The sequence below is a fragment of the Pocillopora verrucosa genome, chromosome 7, assembly GCF_036669915.1.
Source record: "Pocillopora verrucosa isolate sample1 chromosome 7, ASM3666991v2, whole genome shotgun sequence".
In the NCBI taxonomy this organism is placed as follows: Eukaryota; Metazoa; Cnidaria; class Anthozoa; order Scleractinia; family Pocilloporidae; genus Pocillopora; species Pocillopora verrucosa.
Window position 1 is genome coordinate 8557296 of NC_089318.1, and position 19153 is coordinate 8576448.

The 19153-nt window shown below is 39.2% G+C and overlaps 1 long non-coding RNA gene and 1 pseudogene across 1 annotated transcript in view; both read right to left on the reverse strand.

The window, feature by feature from the left end:
• The window catches only part of LOC136282101 (uncharacterized), a 3202-nt gene extending 430 nt beyond the window's left edge, over nucleotides 1–2772 (reverse strand). The window contains exons 1-3 of the long non-coding RNA XR_010718090.1: nucleotides 2641–2772; nucleotides 2102–2225; nucleotides 1–111 (exon numbers count right to left, since the gene is read on the reverse strand). The exon at nucleotides 1–111 is cut by the window's left edge and continues 430 nt beyond it. This is a non-coding gene — a long non-coding RNA (uncharacterized lncRNA). The remainder of the gene's footprint in view (nucleotides 112–2101; nucleotides 2226–2640) is intronic.
• LOC131780327 (ribonucleoside-diphosphate reductase subunit M2-like) overlaps nucleotides 1–19153 on the reverse strand; it is a 240027-nt pseudogene that overhangs the window by 28613 nt on the left and 192261 nt on the right.

Consider the following 19153-nt stretch of genomic DNA (forward strand, 5'->3'; position numbering starts at 1 on the left):
ACTGCAGGGTGAGTCTTGGGCCTTAGCAGTGGAATATGTATGAACGACATGTTTGAACAGCAGCAGGCAAAACAACCATGAGGAAGTTGTGGAAAAAACTGTGCTGACAGCCTGCAGGATAAAGCAGAACAAATAGAATGAACAATAAACATAAACACTTTTGTAAAAAAACAAGCAATCAATTAAATGGATATTAATTTTTTATAAGACCAAATAACTTGTTATCCATCTTATTGATGATTTTCATGTTATGAATATGCCTACTAAACCAATTTATAAAGCTAATGTGGCAATTCATATGGCATCAAGTCTCCAAGCCATAGCAGTTGCCCACCCAGTTGATGGAGCAATGATCCTTTTCTAACAAGAGTAAATGAGGTAGGTGATTCCTTCAATAAAGGTATTATAGAGCATGATACAAGTAGCAACATTGCAGACAGCCACAATAGTTATGAACAGCCCAAAAGCCAGCTAGCAATACATGCTTCTAGGTATTCAGACTTTTACAAGTCCCATGACAGGAGAAATATGATAACTAGAAGTATGGAACAGCTAATTATACCACAACCAAGTGTTCTACACAGGACAGCTTAAGAAAGAGGACAAAGCACAGAAAGGCCTGCTTCAGTTGCAAATTCACACCAAAATCACTTTTCAACTGTGGGTAACCTTGCCACCAAAGATCTTGAGGTTCTCACCTTACCCGCCCTTACCTTTTACAATCACACAATCAGTCTCAACAACAACACTGTTAGATCCAAGTGTAACATTTTTTTTGATTACTCGTTCTTGCCTAATTTGTTTTTCCTTTGCGTACGCAAATTAGTTTATACTTCCTTTCGTTCATTTGTTTAGTCTTCTTTTTTGGCGTTAATTTAGGTGTTTATCTCTTTCTGTCAGTTTTCGTGCCCTCGTTAGCGTTTCCGTGCTGTTTCATCTTCATTAGCGCCTTTCTATAGTTTTATTTTCCGCATGTTCTAGCGTATTTGAATATCGTAGTTTGTCAGTACAGTTTGTGAGTTTAGTTTGGTCCGCGCTTAGCGCAGTTCTGTTTAGTTTGTTTCTAGCTTCTTCGCGTTATTCGCAGTCCTCTTTACAGAAGTTTTCTCTGGCCAAAACAATGTAAGTGTACTTCACAGTCCTCGTTTTGCAGTTTTGTTATTTCTTTACTCTAATTTACCTTAGTCGCAACTTGTAACCTTTTTGCTTTTTTTTTTTCGTTTTAGTTTCAACCCACACTCTTAGTATCAAGCACGTTCGGCTCCAATAAATCTTTTTCTTTTTATTTGGTGTGTGGTGTTATTATTCAAGGCCAGGAGTCTTGCAGGTTTATGGCAGTTTCAAACACCATCAGTAGCTCAACAACAGTTTTCTAACTTAAGTGTACCACCACAATCCACTTCAATACATGTTCCATCTTCAACAACACAATCAGTCACATTCTGGGAACTGCCAGCCTTCCTATCTCAGTCAACAATTGGGAGTCGTCAAGGCAGCAATGCTTGTACAGTTATTTCTTTGTTGTTAGCAAAGACATACTTAACAAACAAATCCTCCCTTCAACTGAAAAACCACCAACCACTGACTCCCAGCTGGATGTCATGTTTGATGGGGAGAAGTCAGGTATATGACAGTTTCATGCAGTCACTATCATATCTTGGTGTTGTTGAAGCCATACCTCTTGTCAGAAGCAGCCTGGGTAGTTTAAGTTATGAAGAGGAGTTAACTGTTTGTTTTGTCAAGGAGACTAATTCAAGTGAGGAATCTGCTCTGAGTTTCCACCTAGTAAAAAACTTACCAACACAAATGCTGCTTTTACAATAATTAACTCTTTAACTCCCATAAGTGACCAAGAAAGAATTTCTCCTTACAATATTAGTACAATATCAAGCAGACAAGTGATGAGAATAAAGAAAAATCTTAATTAGGGGATTATTGGTTGACCCAATACCAAATTCTCCAAACTAACATCACAAGAACTATATGGCAGACTGTCAGGAGAATTAACAATGAGATCTTAGGAGTTAAAGGGTTAATGGTTATGTCATAGGTAAGTGTGCAAATGACAACATCATCTTAATGGATAGCCACCTCCACTTACCAAAAGGCACCTTACTTGCACAGTCTCAACGCAGTGACATTGAAGAACTATAAAAATGGTTGAAGTCAAAGCTATCTGCGACGGTGAATTTGTGTACGGTTACTTTCATCAACTTCAGGTAACACTGTGTGGTAAGAGATGCATGTAAACGTCAAACAACGGCAGTTGATCGAAAAGTTATATCGACATATTTCAAGACGCAAAGAAGGTTAAGATATGTGTCAAGTATAAATGTTATTGCAACTATTACATTTACGTTGTGTTGGGGGAAGCAATTGAGCTTGTGTCGATCAAAAGAACGGTCACTTAAGCAAAACGACCGACATATTCAAGACTAATTTCGATTGTAAAACAGCTTTTACTACCACAAGAGTTTACATCAAACAGGTTTTCAAGTTTAAAGCATGTACTGAACAAATACCGTTGATGAAATGTGTTTTGTAAATAAAATTGCTGAAAGGAACGGGAACACGCAACGAACTGTCTGGATAAATTTATATCAGCTTTAGTTGAACTATGTCTACAATAATTCTACTTACCTATCAGACTTTTCCATAAGAACAAACTCCATTAAAAATTTTTCCGGTCGATCACATCAATATCAGTCCCAAAAAGTGTAAAACGATGTTCTGTTCGTTCTTCAGCAAACTTCACCCACGCCGGAATCACTAATCGCTCCTTGAAAGCGCGAAATCCGCCGAGCATGCGCACTCATTTTGCCGCTGTGTCAGAAAACTCCAATTTATGCGAATTTCTTGAATTTTTATCGACCTTTCGAACACATAACCTGTCACTTGGTAACGTTTTGCTGACCCATTGCGATCCTTGTCTAATATTGTAACGAATAATCGGCTAATCGTTAGACCTCAGAGTTTCCTTTTCCTTTTCATTGTCCTGTTTTTAAGAAAAATACAGAAGGAGGCCGGACTTTGAGCGTACAAACTATTAGAAATTGGAACGAACTGTCTTTTGACATAAAGAAAATGAAAAATGTTAAATCTTCTAAAAGAAATTGTATACGAATTTAATCGCTAAGCAAAGAGAGATAGGAAATTTTGAATATCTTTTAAACAGTTATATCGAGTCTCCAAAATAACTTGTTACTATTTTTGCTTGCTTCTTAAATTGTCTATTAATAATTTTTATCCTTCTATCATGAAAGTGTAGAATTATTTAAATATCAATTTTGATTTTGAAAAATTGTCAAATACTTGTGAAAAATTCGTGGCTGGTATGACGCGGCGTTTCGTCTCGGCCTTACTGAAAGTAACTTAACAAGTAAAATCTTGGATCAAGAGCTTGATATAAATGGATATAATTTCATAAGAATGGATAGAAAAAACGGAAGATGGTGGTGGTGGCTGTTTGTTGTATTATAAAGATAACATATGCTTGGATGAAAGCCCTACATTTGCCCCAGAAAAGGACGACACCGAAACTATTTGGGCAGACATCAACTTCCACTCACAACACCTTGCATTAGCATTAAATTAATGTATAGACCGCCAAAAGATCTGTCTTTTTACGAAAAGCTTGAAAAACTTGATAAGCAGCTACAACATATATCAAGGAGAAGGAATAACATCTTCATAATAGGTGATTTAAACTCTGATGTTTCATTAAAACCATCTGAAAATGGAAGCAAACTAAAGCAAATCTTGAGAAAGCATGGGCTATCAAATGTCATCAAAGACTATACAAGAGTAACTGAAACTTCTAGAAGTACTATTGACCTATCTATCACAAGCAAGAAATGTCAAATCAAAACTGCTGGAGTTTTTGATATTGGAATTGCTGATCACAGATTAAATTAGGCAGTCCTAAGATTATTTCATCAGAAACCTCCTCCAGTGATAAGAGAAGTGACAGACTGGAAAAACATCAATATTGAGAGCTTCAAAGAATCCTTGTCTTAAGTACCCTGGCATGTGCGTAATACCTTCGATGAGGTAGACGATAACTACTGGTTATTACAATACATGTACAATGAAATTGCGAATGAACACTTGAAGAAAAGGAAAGCAAAAGTAAGAATTAATTCTGTTCCACGGATAAATGGGGAAATAAGAAAACTTATGAATAAACGATATAAACAACTCCGCAAAGCTCAAACTACAAATTCTCCTGGACTGGAAGTTGTACAGAGATCTTAGAAATGAAGTACACAGAAAACTAAAGAAAGCTGAATCCATGCATTATCTTGAGGCTCTTGAGAACACAAGAAATGGAATGAATCCCAAGTAATCAGCCTCTATAACTGACAGCAACTTAACCAAAGACGAACAACAAGCACTGAAACGACTGAAAAACGACAAGAACATTGTTATACTACCAGCCGACAAAGGACGTGTTACTGTTGTTATGGACAAGACTGACTACTATGACAAAATGGACGCACTTGTTAACGACAAACAAACTTACGAATTACTTAAACGTGACCCGACGCCAGCACTACAACGCAAACTCAACAACAAACTACTTACGCTCAAAAAGACTGAAGCCTTTGACACTCAACGCTACTACCGGCTGAGGTGCTCTGTACCACAACCACCTAAACTTTACGGACTACCGAAACAACACAAACCTGGGATACCTATGCGACCTATAGTCTCATTCTGTGGGTCCCCGACGTACCAACTGTCGAAATACCTTACGACGATACTGCAACCACTGACTGACAAATCGAGACGTAAACTACAATCAACTGAGAACTTTATTGACGCTATCAAAGACGTACAGATACCTGATGACTACAAACTTGTGTCTTTTGATGTGAAATCACTGTTCACCAGTATTCCACTTCAATTGGCTCTACAGTGTACTGAAACCGCCATCCAACAGTCTACTGATGCACTACCATTACCGACAGAAGACATTATGGACCTACTTAACCTCTGCCTTACATCGACTTACTTTCAGTACAACGGGAAACACTACAAGCAGTTGCACGGAACAGCTATGGGGTCGCCGGTCTCCGTTGTTGTCGCAGAAATTGTGATGCAAAACATCGAGGAACGCGCCCTTCCAACTTGCCGACAAACCATACCGCTTTGGTTACGCTACGTTGACGACACATTTACCGCCGTACACAAAGACGAAATTGACGCTTTTCACAATCACCTTAACGAACAAAACACCGACATTCAGTTTACCAGGGAGATCGAAGACGGCAAGCTTCCTTTTCTCGACTGTTTGGTAGGCCGAAACAACAACGAACTACGAACAACAATATACAGAAAACCGACGCATACCGACAGACTTCTTGACGAATCATCCTACAACCCGACTTCCCACAAAGCTACGACTATCAAGACATTGACAAGACGAGCGCAACTTGTTTGCAACACACCGGACAGTTTATCTGACGAAAACAAGTACCTTGACCGTGTTTTTGACAAAAACAACTACAACACTGACTTCATTAGACGAAACACTCACAGGGTGACCGACACTACAGAAACTAACAGGGACTCTACATCTATCACGACTACAGCTGCTATACCCTACATCAAAGGCACTTCTGAGGCTATTGCGCGGATCCTACAACCTTACAACATTCGCGTAGCTCATAGGCCTATTACTACTTTACGACATTTGCTGACCAACGTTAAAGACAAAGACGAACCCAACAACAGACAGGGAGCGATTTATAAGATCGAATGCTCCGACTGCCAGGCCTCCTACATTGGTGAGACTGGTAGAAACCTTAATACGCGACTAACTGACCACAAACGAGCAACTAGAAATGGCGATGTAAACAATCACATTTCTGAACATCACCGACAAACTAACCACAGAATCGACTGGGACTCTGCTAAATGCTTAACCTACAGTACAAACTATTTTCAACGACTGACTCTGGAAAGCTGGTTCACTAACTTAGAACAGACGCCTCTCAACAGATGTCAACAATTACCAGCACCTTACAAACGACTCATTAACGACGTGAACAAACCAACAAACAGACCGACAAACAACAGACGGATCGAAACCGACCAATGACTGTTAACAAACTCTACACGTGTCTTCCAGCCAATCACATCACGGCTAAACAGACCAATCACGTTCAACAGACCAGACTTTATAACATCATCGACTGACAACTACTCCTCACTTGACTCTGAAGATGACTATCGCACAGATAGTCGAAACGTCAGTCACCAACAACAGTTCTTTTCAGAACTACACTCACCCGGACGATCACACTACACGAACTACTGATACTCCTGGGTTCAAACCATTTACTTTAAGATGACAGAATCAGTTATTTGTGATAGCATCGATGATCAACTAGACAAAGTAATACAAAGAAATCAGTGGGGTTTCAGAAAAGGTTTCTCCACAAACTCCCTATTGCTATATATTACAAAGATGTGGAAAAGAAATCTGGATAAAAGAAACGTGGTTTGTACAGTTCTTATCGACTTTAGGAAAGCATTTGAGTCAATGGATCATTCAATTTAGAGTCATAAGATGGATGCTCGCGGTTCACATGGTAAATTGAAAGACTGGATTCAAAGTTACCTCGTTGATCGAAACAATTTGTTGTAGTAAATGGGAAAAGATCTGGCCTTCAAATAGTGCCCTATGGTGTCCCACAGGGATCCCTCTTGGGACCAAAGCTATTTCCGATCTTATTAAATGACTTACCTGACTGTATATCAAATGGTGAAATCCACCTCTATGCTGATGACACGACAGCATTCGTTATTGGAAAGAATGAAGATGAGGTAGTACCTCTACTTAACATTATATGCTCAGAAATTAGCAAATAGTGTAATAGAAACAACCTCACAATTCATCCAACTAAATGCGAAGTCATGCTAATCTCAAGAAAGAGCTTCACTGGCCCATTGAAACCTGTCAAATGGGGAAACAAATGTCTAGAGTATACGGATAAAGTAAAAGTACTTGGAATATATATTGACAACAAACTGACTTGGAAAATACATATCAAAGAGGTAACTTAATCATTTAATGCACAGTTAAAGTCTCTTAAAAGAATATCCTATCTGTCAACTAAGGAATTGGAAAGTATCTATTTTAAGTTGATTATACCGCACATTAATTACTGTATATCTGTATGGGGAAACTGTTCAACCTCTGCTTCTGAAACCATTGAAGCATTGCATGTAAAAGCTGCGAGATTAATCCACAGACTCCCTTCTTCTTTTGAAGATCATGATGTAACAAAGAAGGTATATTGGCAGAACATTCGCAATATCTATAAAGAGACTTTCTTTAGAAATGTTTCAAATTATGAACTCTGATGGATGTCTCAGATTATCTCATATGTTCAAACAAGTAAACTCTCTTAGAAAAGGCAAACTAATCGAAATGAAAACAACAATTTCAGAGTTTGGTAGACAATCCTTGTAAATGCGTGACTTTAGACTTGCGTGACATTTGTGTTACGGTTGGTCTTTGTGCCATTTGATTCCTTCGGATAGTCTTTCTCTCCCGCTGATTTTCAGTTGTTGCATCGTACGCCCTTTCACTATTCACTATTCATGTTCGGCGTTAATCCCAAGTTAATTTCTTAAGTTTGGTTTCAAGCCACCGGCGTATAGGGACTGATATGTAAGTTGTATTCGCTTGTTTTCACTTTTGTAGCGTGCCCCATTTATGAAAGGTAACGTTTCTCTTGCTATGATCTTATGCCTTCGTGTGTGTTATTTAGTCACCGCCTTCGTATCGTTAGGCGGCTATTTTTAGTTATAATTTTCCTTCATCTCGTTTCGAGCAAGCTCTTTCGTCTTTATTTTGTATATATATTTTGTGTTTGCCGTGGCACTTGGTTCATTTATTAGTTCCTTTATTATGTGAGATTCATTTACGCTGTTAAGTCGCCACGTGTTTAATTTAATACAATCGATTATATAAGTCTCTTTTTTAATTCCCCTCCAGTTTACGAGGTTGATTAAAGCTATGACTCTGTAACGTATCCCCTGGTTTGGTTGGTATTTTCTCCGGTCGCGATTTTCTTGGCTCGTCATACGGTCTTGATGTTCGTTTGCCGCAACAATCCCTATCTTCAGAGGTCCAGTTACCTGGAATAATCTGGACAGAGACATAAGAAATGCAGAAAATATGAATTCTTTTAAATTAGCTCTAAAAAAGAAATCAAGATTGATGGAAACTATTCGTTACATAAAGGGACAATGCAATAATTTAAATAGGAGAACCGAAGATTTTATATACTATTGAAAGTGATTTTTTAAATTAATTACTTATTAATTAGATTAATATTTAAATTTGATTATTTATTAGATTAATATTTAAATTTGATTATTAATTAATAATTATTCATTAGATGATCTATATTTCAAACTTTATATAAACTTTTAAGATTATGTTATTAGGTTCTCTTTTCTTAAATATTTTAGCATGTACCAAGGAGGTCTTTCGTAAGCGAACTCGTTGAGCATCGCGCACAAAGTCCCGTTCGCGAAGTCAAAATGTTAGTAGTTTGGCCCTCTATCGCAGAAGGATTCCCAACCCCGTGTCCACGAGTTACAATATATATACCATGAAAAATTGTCATATACTTGTGAAAAATTCGTGGCTTTTGATTTTATGTTTTGTAGAGGGCAACAAGTTCATCGGTTTTATTATAACTGTCACGTGTTTACCCTCTTTAAAGAAAGACGTTACTTTACCTTACCTTAACTCTCCTTGAATTTCAGCCATATATTTGCGAGCAATTCAAGCTATTTTTTTTTAACGATGTTATAAGTTATTGTGAAGGACGAAAAATGAAGCGTTATATAAACGTTAACATAACTTATGTAGCAAGTTTTGAAATTTAGGTTTGAAAATTTTTTCCATTTTTTTTAGCATTCCAAAGAGCAACTTTTCCGATGCCATTCGATCATCTACTTAGTTTAGTTACAAAGTGCTACAGCTTATTTTATTACAAAGTACAATGGTCTGTCATTAACCTGTGAGTATATTCGAAAGCCTTGGACTCTCTACATTGATTCATTTCTTTCGAGCAGTTTATGCTGAAAACTTTCAAGTAACAATGTCAACGGGCAGGAGAAGACGATCAAGAAATATGAGACGTTATTTCGTACTACTACGATAACGTGATCTTCTAAGAGTACCGTGTCCCAATATCCAGCGAGTCAAAGAACTAGAATTGCTGTAGATTCATTACAAGCACTACCATTAAATGGTGTCCCTTCAAATTTGCAAACAGTTGAGGGTGAAATAGTTCCTGAAACTTTTACTAAGAACTTGATGGAAATGATGCTGATGAACAAGTATTTAATGAATATACTGAAACCAGTAGTTTTCTGCCTCAGCCTGAGAATGTAGAGTTAGAGCAAGATCCTATTAAAAAACAGTTGACCTTTCAAAATAAATTAGATTGGCCATCCATAGGAAATGTACCTAGAGATACACAACACCATTTCTTGCTACTATGGATTCCTACACGATTTCCAGATGGTAAGGGTGATCCAAACAAACCCAACTTTATTGAGAGATGTCCCTTTGCCTGGTAGAGTGCAATAACTTACAAAGTTTGCTCAATATATTGATAATAAGTGGGTTTAAAGGTTTGCTACTCATCCTAAGTTTTGGGCCTTAAATATGATAGAGACAGAGAATTCTACAGCAAAGTATTATTTTTCTTAAGCAAAATCCTGGATAGTCTCATCTCACCCCTGATGAATTGAGCGATATGGTTGATACCCATTGTTTTTATATATTTATGTCAAAACTTTGAAGGTATTTAGGTAATATAACAGGAAGTTCTGCATATTGGCATAAAGTAAGAGAGGACTTGAAGGCAATAATTGCTTATAAAGAGGCCCCAACAAGTTTTTTTTTGCATTTTCCTCAGCTGATATACATTGGCCAGATTTGCACTCCCTTTTTAGTTAGCAACCAAACTCTCTTAACGCTGAAGAAAGAAGGCTGAATTCAGGGACAAAAAAAGCACCTTGGTACATCACTTAACTCCACGAAACTACACTCCAGGAAAACATAATCAACTTGACTAAACATTGGTCGAAAAATAATTGGGGTAAATCCAACAGCAGTTTTTAGAGCGTTTTCAAAACACCTTTTATATCAATCGGAAATACAAACACGAGCTTTTAAACTCAAACTATCCCTCGTTTAAAGACGCCTTTTTTGAGTCTGCTGGCATATTTTGTTTAAAGGAAGTTAAAATGGAATTCCACCTGAGATCTGGAGGCATGGAGGTCCTTTACTACACCGCAAGCTCCATGAACTCCTCATCTACTGCTGGGAACAGGACAAGCTACTGCAAGATCTTCGAGACACAGTCCTCATCACCCTGTGCAAGAACAAGGGAGAAAGATCTGACTGTTCCAACTATTGGGGGATCACCCTTCTGTCCTTTGCTGGTAAAGTCCTTGCCAGAATACTGCTTAACAGGCTTGTACCATCCATCGTCGAAGAACATCTCCCATAGAATCAATGTGGCTTCAGAGCCAACAGAGGCACAATGGACATGGTGTTCATTCTCCGTCAACTCCAGAAGAAGTGCCGTGAACAAAACAAGGGTCTGTGTGCAACATTTGTTGCCCTGACACAGTCAGCAGGAAAGGTCCATGGCGGATTCTTAGGCGTCTTGGCTGTCCCGGAAAATTCCCCAACATGGTGCTTTAACTGCACGAAGACCAACGCAGCTAAATCAGACTCCACAGAGACCCGTCAGAGCCCTTACTCATATCCAATGGCGTGAAGCAGGGTTGTGTCCCTGCGCCAACCCTCTTCAGCATCTTTTTCAGCATGATGCTTAAGCACGCCACTCAAGACCTGGATGATGAGGATTGCGTCTACGTCAGTACCACCTGGACGGCAGTCTGTTCAATCTATGGCGCCCGCACGCCCACACCAAGACCCAGGAAAGGCAGACCCCAGATGACGCTGCCCTTGTTGCCCACACAGAACGAGCTCTGTAGCAAATCAAAACCTCCTTTGCAGATGCTGCTCAGCTCTTTGGCCTTGAGGTTAGCCTCAAGAAGACAGAGGTCCTTCACCAGCCCATGCCCCAAGAAGAATACCACCCGCCCACCATCACCTTCGGCGACACAGAGCTGAAATCAGCTCAGCAATTCACCTTCCTGAGCTGCACCATCTCATCCGATGCCATGATCGACAAGGAAATTGACAACAGACTGGCAAAGGCGAACACTACCTTTGGTAGACTCTACGAGAATGTGTGGAACAAAAAGAGCTTGAAAATAAAGACCAGATCAGCGTTTACAGAGCTGTTGCACTCACTACTCTCCTCTATGGCTCCGAGGCCTGGATCACATATCGCAGCCACATCAAAATCCTCGTGCGTTTCCATAGTAGTATACGGCGTCTCCATAGGAAACAAAGGGATGCCGCCATCAATTAGCATAAAGAACAAAGGATTCAAGATGGCGTCTAAGTCCCTTAGGGAGGATTCCAGATGGCGGCGGTGACGTCATCGAACATGACATCATTCAAGATGGCGGTTTAATATATCCATAACGTGTAGGTGTATGAGGGAAAGCACACTCCGACATCCGTCAGAAGGAGGTCATCTCGGGTAGATTTCCGATTACGAAATCCGAGCTCGCCCGATGTTGTCTTCGCGATGAAGGCCCTATTTAGCAAATTAGACCCGCAAAACAGAGTAGAAACGAACACGTGCTTCGTTTTCGCTCGTAAGCTCATAAGATATTGCTTTTTTTTCGTTGCTTACCTTTATTACAGACTCCACAAAATTTTTGCGATGCCTCCTTTTCAAGGATGGCCGATTACAACTACAACATAGTAACACCTCCACGAAATCTGTCAAAAGGAGGATTTTAAAACACCGGAAATGGAGAGGAAAGATGAATGATACGGTCGATTAACTCCCAGACAATTGAATAGTCCAAACTCGCAAAGGCGGGAAATTTGTCATCGTGCGAGATATCAAAGTATCTGTTTGCTCACTCAATTCGTATTCAGCGTTTGGCCGTATTCCAATCGATAATTTCGCTTTCTGAAAAAAATTTCCAATTCTATGATGGCACGCAAATTAACTTCTCAAGAAGTGAGTTCATTGTTTGAGAGAAAGTTGTCTGAAAGGTCAGGTCTGGTGAAGGATGTCAGGTCAGCAGAGTTCATTCTTCGAGAATATGAAACTGCCACCGTCACCAAATTCTGTTGTAGCAAGTCAACTGACAAAGGTTTTGGAAACACAGGTGAGAGGCCAATCTTCTTGTCATATGCGATTGCTTTTTTTCCGTCATGTAATATCCTGGGCTTGATGTTTCTTGGTAGACATTTGAATAAAGTAGGGGGATTTGATCTAAAGGCACTTAGGGGGGATGGTGAGCGGTAGATGAGAGTTGACTGTAGGAACGATATCTCACTTATTTGACGGGCCCTATGCATGCTCGTAAGTGACAGGTAACTAGGTATCATTAAGATAAGATAAGATAAGATAACTTTATTTATACACGGTATTTCCATCAGTTGTTAATTATCTATAAAGGTATATCTATCTTCCTAACTATAATAAAATCTAATAATAACAATTCAAATAAAAGAAACAAATAAAAAATCTGCTTTTCATGGAGGCCGTGTCTAAAATTTACTTAAAATTGAGATATTACTTTAAACTGTGGCGACTTAATTTAGATTTGAAATCGGTCAGTGAAGACGCTTGTCTTAGGTCTAAGGGTAAGTCGTTCCACAAGTGAGCTCCGCTGTACAAAAAACTTCTCTTAAGATAATCAGTTCGAGGTTGTGGAAGAACTAATTTGTTTTCCGTATTCCTTATTCCAATATAAGCACTTATATTGTCACGATATACAAATCTTGATCTCAGATAATCTGGTGTCATACCATGTAAAGTTTTATACATTAAGATAGATTTTTGTTCCAATCTTTGATAGTAAAGTCTTCGCCACCCTAGTGCCCGGAACAAATCATCTAAATTACTATCATAGCTCGCAGACATTAGAATGCGAGCTGCCCGATCTTGAAGCCTTTGCAGTTTTTCAGAAAGGCCCTTGTTACAGTTTCCCCACACTACATTACAATAATCAAAATGTGGTTGAACAAGGCTATTATAAACTTTAATTAGAACATTAAATGGAGTGAGGTGCCGAATTCGGCGATTATCGATGTCATGATCCTTTTTGACACATTATCGTCTAAAGGAAGGGTGACAAGTTGACTATGCTTCTCAAATTTGTAAAAATTTCTTTTGTAACATAGACTTGGCAGCTAAAAAACACAAGGTATTATGGGAGGATAGTCGTCTGCCATTTGATCACGTCCCATTTGTCGTGGTAAATCACAAAGTATACGATCGTCAACATGGTGTAGATAGACATCTAAGCGAGAAAAGGAAAAACCAAGCGGTACGTTGAAAGTATTTGTATTTAAATGATTTTGCAGATTTTTTATTTTGCGTTGATTAATAACTAAAGGTCAAGATCAAGTAGCCTTGAGTTTCCTCCTCCTTGCTTAAAGATAAGAGAGTAAATGATCTGAAAAGAGGACTCGATAGGATAGGATATTTCAATGTCCAACATGGAAGAAACTTTCAGTGGAAACGTGGTGTTATATCGCTGCTTCAAAAGTTTTCATTTACAAGACTTCTTTTTTCCAAAAACATAGGCCGGTGACCACGCCTATCGAAGAAACGGAGCTGGTAAGCTTTTACAAGAATCAAGAAAACTCAACTGTCCCGCTCAAGCGCACATGAGAGAAATCATCAAATTTCCGGAGTACAAGGTAAGTCGGAATAAAGAAATTGCAAAATGTAATTACAACAAGGAAAACGCCGACCTATAAATGACATCACAAAAACGTCAATTTGTGTTCCTCCTTTTGACCTCTAGATCTCGCAAAAGATGGAGTGGCGCTGTAAGAGTCATTCCAAAAAGCTGCGCAACGCCATAGATGCTGGAACGGCAAAAACTGAAAGGTGGATTAACATCCATTTTCCCTCAGTCGATGAACACACTGTGCACCCAACTGGAGAAGTAAGCTCTTACAATTAAATACCCAGTTACCGTCGTCACAGTTTTTGTTGCGGGCTACGTAACTGGTCCTTCTCATAGAAATAAGTGGGTCAAAAACTGCATTTAGTCGTGTACGTAAGAATTATTTTTCGATTTTCTTAATCTCATTATTTACTTTTTTTACGCTTGATTTCTGATTCATTCATATCTTTATTAATTTTGAATTTAGGTAGGAGGTCTGTTTCAGTGCATAGATGAGAGGCTCGTGGCAAAAATACAAGAACTCGTATGTGCTGGAGCAAGATCAGAGAAAGAGATACGCCGACATTTAAAGATCTTTGTGCAAGGAGAATTATATCGAGGGAAAAAAGCGCCATTGAAGACCAACAGACGCTTTTATCCCTCCAAAGTTACGATTAGAAGTCACATGTACAAATCCTTAGTCAAAGAAAGGTTCTCGAAAATTGACCAGGAGGATCTTCAGGAAAAGGTGAAGCTTTGGAGGGAGATTTCTCCTGAGGATTATTTTGAGTTCCAGCCCTATGTAACTTACAACGAAGAGGGAGAGGAACGAAATGGGGATGATGATGATAGCAGTCGTAGCGATGGTGAGGAGGATGATGAAGATATCATATTGAAGACGCCAACTAAAGGGTTCCTATTTGCACACCAGACGAAAGATCAACGACGGCTTTTAGAACGCTATGGAAATGAAATAAGTATGCTAGACGCTACTTATAAGACCACGAAGTACAGCCTCCCTCTTTTCTTTGTAGTTATGAAGACCAACGTCGATTATCAAATTGTAGGCTCTTTCGTCATCAAAAGCGAAACGTCAGATTCCATTTATGAAGCCCTCTCGATTATTAAGTCTTGGAACCCCACCTGGAACCCCTCATATTTTATGGTGGATTTCTCAGAAGAGGAGATGTCTGCAATTGGCAAGTTATTTCCAGGTATTAAGATTCTTTCTTAAAGCAGTGTCACACTGCGAAAATAGATATCTATGGATTCGTAATTTATGACCATTTATGGTTTTATAAAAGAAAGATGCGAGCACAGTCACCATCTTCTAAAATCTAATACGTCTAATGAACGTCTTGATTCTGAAACAAACAAAGTACACGACAAAAATCTACTCCCATGATCACGTTTACAATAAAATTCTCGACAGGTCATTCATTTCATCCTTTTTTTCCAATGACAAAATAGAGAGTGCGATCTACATCTGTGACTTTCATCGTGAGCAGGCATGGAAAAGGTGGCTTTCAAAGTCCAGCAATGGCCTATTGAACGAAAAACAAAAAGTCCTTGCAAAGCTGCGAGCTATAGCTAAGGCCCGCACGGAAGAAGAGTATCGGCATAGATTGAGCGACCTCCAGGATAGCGAAGAATGGAGGACAAATACCAACTTAAGTAACTATATCACAAAGACATGGCTGCCTCAACATAAGGTATATGCATACTTACCATCATATTTTCTTGAATTTCTTGCTGGAAAAGCTAATTTTTAATTCTTTTATAGAAATGGGTATGGGCGTTCAGAAAAGACCGCTTCCTTACAACTATCAATACCAACAATGGCGTTGAAAGGCAGAATAAGGCTTTCAAGTACGATTACCTAGCAGGAATCAAACAAGGAACCTTGAGTGGGATGCTCTCAGTGCTAATAGATGAGTTCCTTCCTGAAAAGTATCTCAAGTAAGTAATTCCTGCTTTCCGTGTTCAGTCACATGCTGTCTATATTTGGAACATTTTGTGTTTATTTGTACACTTTGGTATAAAACGTCTCGGTTTCAGTGTGAAATGCCCGAAAATTTAGTAATGAATGAATAAATGAATGAATAGAAAGATGTTTTATTGTTTTAATAAATTTTAACGGACAGAAAAAAAGGGAAAAGAAAGTTATTTTTCAATATGAGAGAGTGACTAAGTGGAAGGCGAGACAGTCTGTAAAGGCGTGATACAAATACCATTACCATGGAGTAAAAAGGAACATTCGGATGGCCTTTTTGTGTCTCAGGTATGTGGAATTGAATACAAAACTTCAAGCAAGTTTTCGACGCTATAACTCTGCCATCCCCTCCTATTTAAGAGAACGACTGCACCACATCATAAAACATTCCATGGACGGGCTATCTCTTGCGGAGTCTATCCCAAGTAGCAATGTCACAGTTATTGACATGGAGAATGGCGGGTTTTTGGTGAAAAGCCAAAGTAGACTCGAAGAGAAGAAGATGTACAAAGTCATGTTTGGGACCAAGCAGCCAAGCTTTGAGTGCTTTGATTGGGAGAGGCAACGGCTGCCATGCAAACATTTTTTTGCCGTATTCCAGCACGTCCCGTCATGGTCGTTTGATAGACTTCCAAAAGAATATTGAGATTCCCCATTCTTCAGTGTCGATAGAGATGTGCTCTTAGCTGGTGAAAAGGAAGAAGACGACGGTATTGCCGATGGGAAAGTAGTCGAATCACCTCCATGTGTGCATGACGAGGTTCACGATCTTCAGAAGCAATCGTCGCAGTTTGAAAATATACCTCAATCGACTTTACGACCCCGAACCCATGCTGCAAAATGTCGTGAACTATTGGGTCAGATAAAAAACCTGACCTACACTGCAGAGGCGTGGGCAGTTGGTGGGAGTTTAAGGCAAGTTCAGGAAAAGCTTGAAGAGTGTCTTGACCTTCTGCAGAAAACAGCCCCCAAGGAGGATGGTATCATTCTGGAAGCTCCTCTCCTGAAGTCTACTATGAAAAAGAATTCGCGCAGGATGAAAAAAAAGAAAGTAGACTATAAAAGGCTGCCAGTATCTCAGAAGAAAAATCCTTTCACTGGACGTGTAGGGGAAAGAGCAAACAACATGAAAAGGGGGTATAACGTCAGCTTAAACGATATAGAACGCCAACCTGCCAAACAGCCGAAACTCGCACACATCAAGAATGCCAACTCAAGTGCCGAGGCTCAAGTAAACATAAACCGCAGTGTGAACGTAAATAACTCTAATGGTTCAAATTCAAACGCCAATCAAACTGTAAAGGCAAGCACCCCTTACACACCAAACACGACCACATGCATCACCAGCACCGCAGACGCAAACACCATCTCCTCCATTAACACAACCTCGAGCACAACCCGCAGTGCAAACACATGCATCATCCTTACAGTAAACGCGACAACGAACACAAACCTGGCCCAGCAAAGCAAAAAAGATGATGAAGCAGAATTTGTAAAGACCTCTCACAGAAGCGCCACAAAGGCCGGTAAATTCCATCTCTCGGAACAGCACATTAGCACCATTTCAACTGGAGACTGGCTCACCGACCATATTGTAGGTGCAGCTCAGTCTGTTCTGAGGGAACAGTGCCCTCACGCAAGTGGATTGGAAAATACAACTTTGGGGCCTATTTTTAATTTTTCTGTTCAAAAAGGCCAATTTTCACAAATCCTGAATACTGGCAGCCGTCATTGGGTGTTGGTATCCACTGTAGGATGCTTCACTCCTTCTGTAGTTTATCTGTACGACAGCCTGTTTTTGGGAAGAATTGCAGCCCTCATGCAGAAACAGATTGCATCAATTATACGAGGAAGGAACCAGTTTTAAGGTCATTGTACCAAATGTGCAACACCAGAACAATTCCGATGACTGTGGAGTTTATGCTATTGCTTTTCTGGTTTCGCTACTACATGGCCTCAATCCTTCTAATCTGACATTTGACAGGAAGCTGATAAGACAACATCTTTTAAAGAGCCTGGAGAGTGGATCATTCGACCCCTTTCCCCTCTCTAAAGTACCCGAGTGTCGAGACAGGAGGCCACTTTTTGTTCAAGAGGTCTCGGTAATGTGCGAGTGTAGAAGGCCGAGGGAAGAGTCAGACTCGAAGTCTCCTTCTCGTTGTGTGAAATGTTGTAGCTGCAAGGAGTTTTTTCACAGGAAATGCATTTCAACAATTATTTTGGAAGATTCAAGTGCAAACTAGCGTTGTCCAAACTGCGAAAGAGCCCTTAAGCAGGAAGAGAAAAATAACCATTAATTTATTATGTAGTATTAAAAACTGATTCTCAGAACTTCCCATTAATTGTTTATTAAGATAATCGTCGAAGTGAAATATATATGTGTAGTAATTTTTTTATCTATGTAGAAGTCAGCTAAAAGAATTTTTAAAATGTATTCATGAGAAACTCTATCTTGTAGATCTTTCCTTAAGTACACTCTTGCGTTGAGAATTGAAAATCCTCATCTAAATATTGTAAAAAATATTATCGTAGAATATTTTCACTGATGATCATGGCACAACGCAGATAGAGAAAATGTAATAGGTGAGACAAGTCACGGATTATTCTTGTCGACAAAAGTAATATCGCCTGCTACATTATATTCAAACTTAATCTCCGTCCAATCGAGGTAATGTACAATTTTTTAATCAATTACCATATTAGAAATAACAATATATCGCTTAAACTCTGAACGTAACTGCGTTAAATTTATTTCATCAGAAATCCAGAAGATTTCCGGTGTTTTAAAATCCTCCTTTTGACAGATTTCATGAAGATGTCATAACGTTGTAGTTGTGATCGGCCATCCATGAAAAGGAGGCGTCAAATGTATTTTGTGGAATCTGTCATATAGGTTAGCAAAGGAAAAAAATGCAAATATCTTAACGCTAATACAAAGTCATGAGCGAAAACGAAGTGTTCCTTTCTACTCTATTTTGCGGCTCTAAAATGCGAAATAGGGCCTTCATGACAACATCGGGTGAGCTCGAATTTCGTCATCAGAAATCTACCCGAGATGACCTCTGGTGTTGTAACATCCTTCTTTTGACAGATTTCGTGGAGGTGCTACTATGTTGTAGTTGTAATCGGCCATCCGTGAAAAGGAGGCATCGCAAAAATTTATTGGAGTCTGTAATATAGGTAAGCAACGGAAAAAAATGCAAATATCTTAAGGCTAATACGAAGTCATGAGCTAAAACGAAGCACGTGTTCGTTTCTGCTCTGTTTTGCGGGTCTAATATGCTAAATAGGGCCTTCATCACGAAGACAACATCGGGCGGGCTCGAATTTCGTAATCGGAAATCT